The sequence below is a fragment of the Panthera tigris genome, chromosome B4 (assembly GCF_018350195.1).
Source record: "Panthera tigris isolate Pti1 chromosome B4, P.tigris_Pti1_mat1.1, whole genome shotgun sequence".
Classification (NCBI taxonomy): Eukaryota; Metazoa; Chordata; class Mammalia; order Carnivora; family Felidae; genus Panthera; species Panthera tigris.
Window position 1 is genome coordinate 64,081,453 of NC_056666.1, and position 11,459 is coordinate 64,092,911.

Sequence of the window (11,459 nt, forward strand, 5' to 3'; positions counted from 1 at the left end):
CTCCCTCTCTCTGCCCCTAACCCACTCACATTCTGTCTCTGTCTCTCTCAAAAATAAATAAACATTAAGAAAAAAAGTTATTGAGAAGTAGCTAAGGACTCCATGATTCCAAAAAAAAGAAGTTAGAGTGGAAGAGAGCCAAAGCATAAGAGACTCTTAAAAACTGAGAACAAACTGAGGGTTGATGGGGGGTGGGAGGGTGATGGGTATTGAGGAGGGCACCTGTTGGGATGAGCACTGGGTGTTGTATGGAAACCAATTTGACAATAAACTTCATATATTGAAAAAAAAGAGTTTGGGAACCTCTGACTTACAGCATCTTCCTGGATAAAACTTCTTGCTAAGAAAAAGAGAAAGGCTGAGTAAGGATGGATGCAACCAGGTACATTCAGTAGCCAAGGGAGGTAGAAAAATACTCACAAGGCTATTTGATCGCTGCTTTGCCGGCACAGTGGCCACTATGATGGATGCTGGGCAGTGTTGCTGCCCATCCAGCATTTGAAGAAGGTAAATTATCCAGCCTGTTTCCAACCCTTTTTCACCTTGAAAATCTTTACGGGATTGTTGGCTCTTTGTCACATGCTTACGTTTGGAGGCCCTGTTACTAGATTGGTGGACAGTGCGGCTGGAGGTGCCATCACGTAGACAATGTCAGAACCCCTAGAGGTGCACGTGGCTCTGAAGAGGACACTGCCGCTTGTATGCCTTTCTGGGATCTGCCATTTTTTTCTTCTTTCTCAGTAAATGCCCTTGGAATCAATTCTCTAGAAACTGTGAGTCAATTTCTTCCTAGATTTTTTTATTGTGTCTTGCTACTTGGTAGATCCACCTAAGAACAGAGTAGAATCACCATTGAAAAATATGTGTAGAAGGAGTAAATATTATTTTTAGAGAGTAATCCTTTTTGACATCAAGAATTTTGGAAAACAGAGGAAAGGAAAATATCACCAATATTTCTTCCTCACAACTGCTCTTAGAATTTTGAAGTAGGTAACCCTAGGCCTTAGTTCCTAAGTATCTTTTCTTTTTTATGTAGTTGTTCATAGTGAGTATTTAGTTATGTATTTATTTTTTTTCCCTTTACTTCCAGAAGATAATGTAGCAATAATGACTTAGAGCCAAGCTTTGGTCTCAAATGAAGTTCAGATCTTAGCTGTGAGACAGAGGGCACAGAACTGAATTTCTAAGTCTTTGTTTCCACACCTAAAAAATGAGGATAGTAAGGTCTACTTTATAATCCCTGTGAGGTTTAAATAAAATACTGTGAACTGCTTATTACAATACCTGATACCTACTAGGGGCTCAGCAAAGAGTATATACTTTTTTAAATGTTTATTTATTTATTTTGAGAGAAAGAGACACACACACACAGAGAGCACACACATTAGTCGGGGAGGGACACAGAGAGAGAGACAGAGAGAGAGAGAGAGAGAGACACAGCGCGCGAATCCCAAGCAGGCTTTGCACTGTCAGTGCAGAGCCTGACAAGGAGCTCAATCCCATGATATGTGAGATCATGTCCTGATCCAAAATAGAGTTGGCTGATTAATCGACTGAGCCACCCAGGTGTCCCAATAGTATATTGTTATTAAAATGCCATCAACATTCTCCTTATGCCACATAGATTTTGTGACCATATTTTTTTTTTAATTTTTTTTTTTTTAACGTTTATTCATTTTTGAGACAGAGAGAGGCAGAGCATGAACGGGGGTGGGGGGGTCAGAGAGAGGGAGACACAGAATCGGAAACAGGCTCCAGGCTCCAAGCTGTCAGCACAGAGCCCGACGCGGGGCTCGAACTCATGGACCGCGAGATCGTGACCTGAGCCGAAGTCGGCAGCTCAACCGACTGAGCCACCCAGGTGCCCCACGACCATATTTTTAATAACTGCATGATATTCTATCAAGTTGTACGCATTCTTGTGTAATCGTTCATCTGTTATTAGATTCTTAGGTTGCCTCTAAACTTGCACTAGACTAAAAAATTCTGCAGCAAGCTGTTATTCATTGCAGATTTAATAAGTGCTCACTATACACAAGGACCTTTGCCTGGCATTAGGAGCATAGAGTCCAGAGTGGCAGTCCCCGGCTTTGAGGGGCTGGCTCACAGTCTGGTGGCAGGGGAGATGCATACAGATAACTGGCCTGTGGTAAACACCATCACAGTCCCACTTACTGAGAAAGTGCAGAGGAGAGGACAAACTGTGAGACTGCCTGAAGAGCTTGGGGAAGGCAGGAAAGGGTTGTAGGAGAGAGGATTTCGGTGAGTAAAGGGGTTGGGTCCCAGGTTATTAAGGCTTTTTAAGCCATCGCATAGAATGGGACCTTTTTTTTTTTTTAATGTTTGTTTATTTTTGAGAGAGAGAGAGAGAGAGAGACAGAGAATGAGCAGGGGAGGGGCAGAGAGCGATGGAGACACAGAATCCAAAGCAGGCTCCAGGATCTGAGCTGTCAGCACAGAGCCCGAAGCAGGGCTTGGACCCACGAACCATGAGATTATGACCTGAGCTGAAGTTGGACGCTTAACTGAGCCACCCAGGTGCCTCTAGAAAGGGACGTTTTTAGTGCAACAGGAAAGTCAGTTTTGAGAAGAGAGTTGACATTATCCATTTAGGTTTTATAGCCCTGTAGGAGGTGAGATGGAAGCAGAGTTTAATTAGGAAGTTATTAAAGAGACCAGGTGGTAAGAAGTGGCCAGATTGGAAGAAATAGCCCATGGCATGAGCTGTCAGGTTGGATGTGAAGTTGTCAGAAAAGGGTCAGAGATGGGCTCCCAGACATTTAGCCTGAGTTTGGAATAGTGGAGTTGCCATTTCCAAAAACAAGGAATGATGCAAGAGGAGCAGGTCTGGGGAGACGATCAAAAGTTGAGTTTTGGGAGCTTATGTTTGAGATAGTTGTTAAACATCAAAGCAGAGATGTTCAGTAGGAAACTCCATGGGAAAGAGGTTTTTCCTGAAGTTATACATATGGGCCATATCAGTAGATTATATTCATAACATGTTTTAAAACTTGGTATAGTTATTTTGCCCATTATTACTCTTCTCATATAGAATTTTCTTTGGTATTTTCATCTTTTTAAATCCAAGTAAACGTCAGAGTTACTTTGTTAAATTTATTTTCTAAAGTACGTTGGAAATTTTACTACTAGGTTATGTGGTAATTTGGGAAAGCTTGGCATCTTTAAAATAGATCTTTGTATTCAGCAACATACTAGGTTTTCCTTTACTCCTTCTGATAAGAGTTCATTCTTCCCCCACCCAAGTAGTTCTCACATACTTCTTGATAATATTCCCGAGAATTGTATATTCATTGCCATTGTTAGGAAATCCCCTTTCATTGGTATTCTGATAGTTTTTTGCTCTTATAAAGGTATTATATTGATATATTTGGCTATTTCACTGAACTTCTGGTACTATAAATAATACCCTACTTGATTTCTCTGATTTTTCTCCAGGTAGAATCATATCATCTGCAAATAATTTTGTCTGGTTCCTTTCAATATTTGTGTCGTTTATATTCATGCCTGGAAGAGAACTCGTAAATTTAAGCTAGGAGATAACTGTGGAGGTAATTAATATATCTACATCTAGTCACAGCTTACAAGTTTTGTTTTGTTTTCACCTTAGGATTATCCTAATTATTTATTTGATTTTTTTTGATCTTTTAAAAATTTATTTCTTTTTAAAAAAAATTTTTTTTAACATTTATTTATTTTTGAGACAGAGAGAGACAGAGCATGAACGGGGGAGGGTCAGAGAGAGGGAGACACAGAATCCGAAACAGGCTCCAGGCTCTGAGCTGTCAACACAGAGCCCGACGCGGGACTCGAACTCACGGACCGTGAGATCATGACCTGAGCCGAAGTCAGATGCTTAACCGACCAAGCCACCCAGGCGCCCCTAAAAATTTATTTCTGATAGATTTTTGGAGTGATTTGAGTTTATCTGTTTTAGATTTGTGCATTACCTCTCATAGTGGGTTTTGGTGTGAAATAGTATTTGGTTGTCAGCCATTTTACTCCTTCAAGGACTTATTCTCTAATTCGTTGAGTACCACCCGTTCACGGAAAGCTCTTTTCCTGCTGAATCAGCATTTAACTTTTGTGGCTGCAGAAACAAACCTGTAGAGAGTACATAATGAAGAGATTTCCATCCCATAACTTGGTAAGGCTCTAATGGAAAATTTAAATTCAACAGCCATCCCTCCAACCTGAAATCCACAAATATAGTAAAAATGAATGTATACAAGTTTTTAAAAAATGATTACATGCACATTTGTAAAACAACTGGTTTTGAAAACTTATTTTCAAACTAAGGTAGTTTTACAGATTTTAAAAGTCCTATTTGTTTAAAAAATCTAAATACAAAACCAGTTTTACTTCTCACGTGGATTGCAAATCAGAAAATGATTTGCTGCCACAGCATAGATTTCTAGAATGCTTTATCTTGAATTTTCAGGTTAAGTTTCAAGTGTTATTTTCTATTTGTCAAGTTAAGCCTCTTGTGACCTTTCTCCCTGAATGAGCAGTGTACACTATCTGAAATGTTAGGACTTTGAATCACCAGGAGTAGATTCTCGGAAAAGCTTTTAATTGGCCTGCATCGCCTTGTTTAAATAGCCAAACACCTGCTAGGCAAGCCCTTGCGCATGTGAGTGGCTATATGTTGCTTCCTTTAGGATTTGCAAGGCTGGAGCACAAAGACAGTGATTGTTACCCAATAAGCTGTAGTCACACACTTCTACCAATCGCCTTAGGAGGGCTGGTTACCATGGAATCCACCATCTGTTCACTCCCCGCTGGAATGTGATTATCCTTGCTGGGCTGGGAACTGGGAAGCGTGTGCTGTGTGAAATTATCTGCAATGGACTGGGTTAATGGGAAGCTAGATTTGGCTCGCTGGAAGAACAAATGAAGGGAGTTTTACTTAAACCATTTGTGACTTCTAATCAAGAGGAAAAAATTCAGCTTTTATAAGGTAAGTAAGCCTAGTACTGTGTATCCAGTTTGTACTACGTTTGGTGTGGGGCAGTATCTCCATGTGGTCCAAGGAAAGGGAGCTGTAAGCTCTTCTGGAACAAATCTCCAGCGTGTTACACACTTCTGTTGTATTGAATTTAAGCAGCTCAATTATGCCTACACAATATCCGGTCGGTGGGAAAATGAATTATTTTTTTAATCAGTTAAAATTTTTTGTGCCTGTGAAATTATGTTATGACCCCTGAAAGTGGCAAAGAGACAATCATTTTTAGCGGTTTCTAAGAGTGAATTACACCGATATTCTTTTTGAAATACGCCCATGGCTACAACGTGTTCTATGCCTGTTCGTCAAATGAGAAAATGTCTCAGGTCAGGGGCGTTTGTAGGTTATGATTTAATTAATAATTATTCTAACCTACATGACCGCCCTACCATTACTAGCTCATGTTTTGAAATGCGATGTTGATGCAGTTTTATTTTGCAATGCTTTTACACAAGTTTCAAGGGCCTGAGCATGTGGAAACAATGTGACAGTGCTTTAACGGCAGGCATGCAGGCACTGTGATAAGGGCAGGGGCAAAGCTCGGAGATCGGTTTCTTTTTCAAGGGCTTCCTTTGTTTTTCTGGTTCAACATCCCCTTAAAATGTGTGGTGCATATTGTAAGCAGTCGAAGGAGATTTTGGTGCTAACAAATGGATGACTGACATTTTTCTGTGTGGCTATAAGAGGTTGGTAGCTCAAACAAGGGAGTTCTCTGTCCTTTGTAAAGCAGCATTGTATCCCCTTCCCCAAAACAGTGCCCTAAAATATAAAAGTGAGAAACAAAAAGAGTGCTGTCTGTACTCTAGATACTCCTTTTGTGTTTTTCTGTCATTTAAACCATAGCACCAGGGCTCTGCGAGTCTGGCTAGGTCTGCCATTTTTATTTGATATAGGAAGGGTTGCAAAGAAAAGCTTTTTGCTTATGCAGCATGAGTCCTTTTAATTGCACTGTTTTGCTGTCATCTTAGACATTCATGTCAGTGGGTCACTGGCTGCCCAGAGAGCTAGGAAAGGTCATTGCTATTAGACCGAATCTTGTTTGGTTTTCTTTTTTAAATGATAGTATAAAATTAGATAACCTTGTGTTGGTCAAGGACTCCTGGTCTTACTTCAAGAACAGGATTTTAGGCCTGACTGCTAGTTATGGGTTCTTGGTATTAAGTGTAGTTGACTTTAAAATTCTTACATTCTTTTGCATTTACTGATCTATATACAGTATTATTGTTTTTACTATGAAAAATTAAATGAGATACATACTAGCTCTAAAAAGCATCTTTTTCAATAATTAACAGATGCCTGTCTGCCTGAAATTTTCGTTAGGAGCACGTGCAAGAAATTTTAAGCTAATCTTGTATTATTGGGGTGAAATTTTCACCCATAAAAACACCTACAAGCAATGTAAGTTGGGGGGGGATGAAATAATATAAAAGTGTCTGTTTTTAGGGTGTTCGTGTTGTTTTAGTTACTTTACCTTAAAAACCTAGAAGAGGCTTTGAGTAAATGAGTGTGAAGGGTTTGAGCCTCCATGTGCCTGGGGTGTGGTTACCTCAACCGGTGCGATGGGCTGGATAAATCTGTGCACTTCTCAAGTTCTCTAGTGTTTGTGAACGTCTTCACCATTTTTATTGTTACTGAGTTAAAGTTCTAAGACTGGTTTTCTTTAAGTGGGGATTCATGTCAGCGTTTTATGGGTGTTGGCAGGCACTTGGGTCATTTATTTTCACTTATAAGCATATGTGTTACTATCACCCCTTACTGGGTTTTTTGAGTAATAATTAATAAAGCCACGAGTGTGTTCGAATGTGTTGAAAATTCTCTTCTGCCAGCCACTGACAAGAAACTTAGGGCTGCACTTTCTAAATTACTGAAGAGGGGCTGGTGGCTGGGACACTCCCAGAGAACTTGAGATTCCTACCAGCACACCCGAAGGGCAGGGGTGCATGACCCCAGATCGCGAGGTCGCTCACAGGGCGGTGGTGTTTGGACCTGCTGTTTCTTATCACCGGGGCTGAGGTGTTTGCTTCCATTCATAAATGGTGTCCACAGTCTTGTGGTAATGAGTTCAGACTGTACTCCCTTCTTGGGTCTGCTGCCAAGCCTTGCCTTCTGGTTCTCACCGTCCTTGCCTGAGGGTGGGAAGAGGTGTGAGGTTTCCCTGATTTCTGCGCTACCTTCCAACTTTTCAAACTCTGATGGTGTGATGCTTTTCAGTCCTTCAGTATAGCTTAAGGTTTCACTAAATGGCAAGTTTATAACATTTGTTAGCCCCCATTTGCAGTTACTTCTTATAAAAGTATTAAATGGATGACGAATCGGAAACTCTGAATAAAGTGCTTGTTCTGATTCAAACCCATAACGGTCTGAATAGACAGCAAATCAACTCACTTCTGGTTCAGGGGCAGGCACGTCTTTCTGCTGCTTCCATAATATATGTTGGGATGCTGCCTGACTTCACCTCTATTTGGACAGGTAGACTACAGAGCTAATAAATAGCACTTAGATGCTTACATTTTTTCCTCCTTTATTTTATTGCCACATTCTTTCTAACTTCTCAACTGAGTCTCTTTGCTTTTGAAGTACAGGTTTAGAATCCATTCTTTGAAGTGAATTCTTTTGGGCCGTTTTGGCGCATTTGGGCCTTGAGCTGCCTCAGCTGATGGAACACTAGGGATTTGAAGTGGAAGAGAAACTGCAGAGGCTGTCATTACTGATGCTGTGTTCACATGTTTTCAGTGTTGAAGCTGTTTGCAGGTTACATGACATTTAAAAATAGATGTACTGAAGTTTTTCCTCTTTTATCCTCTCCAACAATCCCATACTGTCATGGTCTTAAGAAATGCATAGAATGAATTGATTTTATGCACCAGTAAAATTTTGTATTTGTGTTAGATATAGAACTACAGGATGGGAAGCCTCGAAAGTGGGTATGTGAATGATGTAAGGTCACCCAAAAGCCACGGCTCAAAAGTGGTTGCATTTGGCAGGATTTTTCTCTGAGTGTGCCATAGTTTTGATTATCAGCTGCTCTGCTTCTGAGATGCTTCCTCTTCTGTGCTTGTAACAGCTTCTGTGCTTCTGTAGAGTAAAAAGGCAAACTTTGTATGAATTGGGAATGAATGGGTCTATGGAGGCAGCAGCCCATCCTTGGAATGGTTTTGTGTGACCACTTCAGATCTGGGAATGGCTTTGATGGAGCTGTGTTGAGGGTGTCTAGCAATACCTTACTCTTAGAAAAGTTCCATATTTTACAAATAACCCCCACTCTGAGGCTAATTGTTCTTTTGTAACAAATGTGTTCAGTTACTGACTTCCCTTCTAAGGAGTTGTTTTCTTTCCTTCCTTCCTTTGCTTCCTCCTTCTCTGTTTAAATCCTGTGTTTTTATTTATTTATTCATTCATTCATTCATTCATACCAATTTTCTGGTCCTGTGTTCAGATTAATAAAGTCATGAGACAAGGTGTATTTCCATAAGGCAAACAGATGGAATATATTGGATTTTTTTGATCCCTAGTATATATTGCTAGATGTGTATTTGCACATACTTTCACATAATTTTCACATCTTGCCACCTATTTTGAGGATCTGTCATGATCATCTTGTTTTACAGCTCTCATTTTATAGAGAAGAATCTGAGGCCCATAAACATTAAGCCACATATCCAGGGTCACAAAACTCGGTTGCAGAAACAGCTAATGTTGAGCGTTACATGTTGAATGCAAAGATACAGGGTAAAATCAGCTGACTTCCTACGTTGTTAGCCTTATGAGGAGCAGAACATTGGGGTGTCACCCTAACATCTCACAGGTGCAATTTTCAGTATGCCCAGAGGAAGAGCAGCTTTGAAAGATGATTCCTTAGTAACCAAGGTCATAAGAAACAGATACAACTTTTTGAGAACTTTAGGCATTTAAATGAGAACTGTAACTTCCAAGCCAACTAGATGTTTGTGTTTTTTAGTTTGCATGTTCGCTTCCTCACATCCGTATCTGTAGCAGAAGGAAAGTAAGGATCGGAATGTTGCTTAGTGATTGTGGAGCCCAGAGCAGGTGGGGAAAGACAGCCTGAATGACAAATATAGTTCCACTCGAGGGCACACTTGTCGTCTGGATAGTATATTTCTGATGTGAGCTAATGCATCCTCTTTGAACATTGCTGGAGCCATAGAACCTGGGATTACTTACCTGGTCTTCCTTTCCTCAGCTTCCCACCACCCCAACCACTTGCTTCCCCTTGCCCAGAACCATCCTGCTGCCTATTGATTCTTTCTTTCTTTGTGTTACTGTCATCATTTTTAACTTTGCATTCAGTTATCAAACATTTATTGAGCACTTACTCTCTGCTAGGCAGTATTGCAAGTGTGGAGGATAGGGCACAGAACACAAAGGGCAAGGACTTTAGTGGAAAATAGTAGAGGGGGAGATAGATAATAAATAAATGAACAATGTTAATTTCAACTAGTGACGAGAATGTGAAGACAAAACCTTGATGTGTTGAGGGATTTTAGTGCAGCAAACTTCAGATTGGTTTATCAGGAAATGTTTATCTGGGGAGGTCTCATGAAGCTGAGACACAAATGATAAGAAGCCAGCCAGCATGGGGCGCCTGGGTGACTCAGTCATTTAAATGTCCGACTTCCACTTGGGTCATGATCTCAGGGTTCGTGAGTTCGAGCCTCACTTCGGGCTCTGTGCTGATAGCTCAGAGCCTGGAGCCTGCCTGGGATTCTGTGTCTCCCTCTCTCTCTCTCTCTCTGCCTCTCGCCCACTCATGCTCTGTCTGTCTCTCTCTCTCTCAAGAATAAACATTTAAAAAAAATTTTTTTTTTAAATCCAGAACAATTCAGTGGAGTGGGGGTGTGTTATCCCCATTTCATTCAGGAGAAAATTGAGGAAAGCCTATCAGGATCATATCATGGTCATGTAGTGCTCCAAAAGCACACTGCATGTTGTCTTTTCCAAAGTCAGAGTTTACTTTGTTAGCATGGGAAGGCATTCAGTACAGTGGTTTAGAGCACAAGCAGCCTAGATTTTCTGCCATCTCTCATACTGGCTATGTGGAAGTTTCTAGGCAAGTTACTTAACTTCTTGAAACCCCTTCCCCCATTAGTTAGAACTTAGGGAATTATCATGAATATTAAAGGAGGTAATATTGAAAACCCCATTTAGTGCTAAAGATGATGGTGATAGTTGTGATATTCTCTAAGAGGCATTGGTAATAATCCCATCAATGTTGAAATATTTGCTTCTGTTTAGCAGTGAAAGCCCAGGAGTACTTCTCTCTATAGAGTACATTTCTCTTTGATCTCTCCCATCATTCTCACCCCTCACATATATTCATTCATTCATCTCTCACATTCATTTATTCAGCAAACACTTTTGTTGTTTAAGAAAGGCTTTACTGAGTGATGCCTGGGTGGTCAGTCAGTTGAGCGTCTGACTTTGGCTCAGGTCATGATCTCACGGTTTGTGGGTTCAAGTTCTGCATTAGGCTCTGTGCTGACAGCTCAGAGCCTGGAGCCTGGTTCGGATTCTATGTCTCCCTCTCTCTCTCTGCCCTCCTCCACTTGCACTCTGTCTGTGTCTCTGTCTCTCAAAATTAAACATTTACAGAAATTAAAAAAATAAAAAAGACTTTATTGAGGTACAGTTGACATAGAGCTGTACATATATACAACTTGAGGTTTGGAGATAAGTATACAGTTGTGAAATCGTTGCCACAATCTGTGCCATAAACATACCCATTACCTCCAAAAGAACGCTTTTTGCGTGCTCATTTGGCCTTGCTAGATTCTGGATGAAGAACTTGATTAGACATGGTCTGTGCTCACAGGTGCTCAGTCAATAATCTGTTAACCAATCTATTGCATTCATTGTGGTTGGTGATGGAGGAGGTATACCAGGGACAGAGGAGCAGATAATTGACCGTGCAGGTGGAGTGGACTGGGAATTCTGGTCTGAGGCAGCAAAAGCAGGGAGGCAGATAGGCCTAGAAACCTGAGTGCAGAATGTGAGCTGAGGTAGGGTTGGGATTTGAGAGTGGAGGTCTTGGCTTGCGTAGAAGTTTTTACTCTATCCTGTAAAGAATGAAGAACTTTGAATAGTTTTAGATATTCTGAGAGTAGATCTTCAGTTTTGTAGTCTAGAAATATAACTGACAGTTTAAGTGATGGAAACACTGGAAGGAATAATATCCAAGACAGCCTAAATTGTTCTTTTGCATCTTTATCTTCATCATCTTCTTCATCCGAGGTGGGCAGAATTTTTCTCCTCCTATCATCGTCATCACAATATAGTTGTCACATCTTACTCTTGATATTTAGACACTAAAGTCAGCACAGAGTAAAACTTGCACAGAGCAAAAAAAAAAAAAAAAAAAAAAGTCCTTGAGAATTTGCTTAGGAAGGCATTGCTTTGGAGATCAACTCTTTCATTGAGT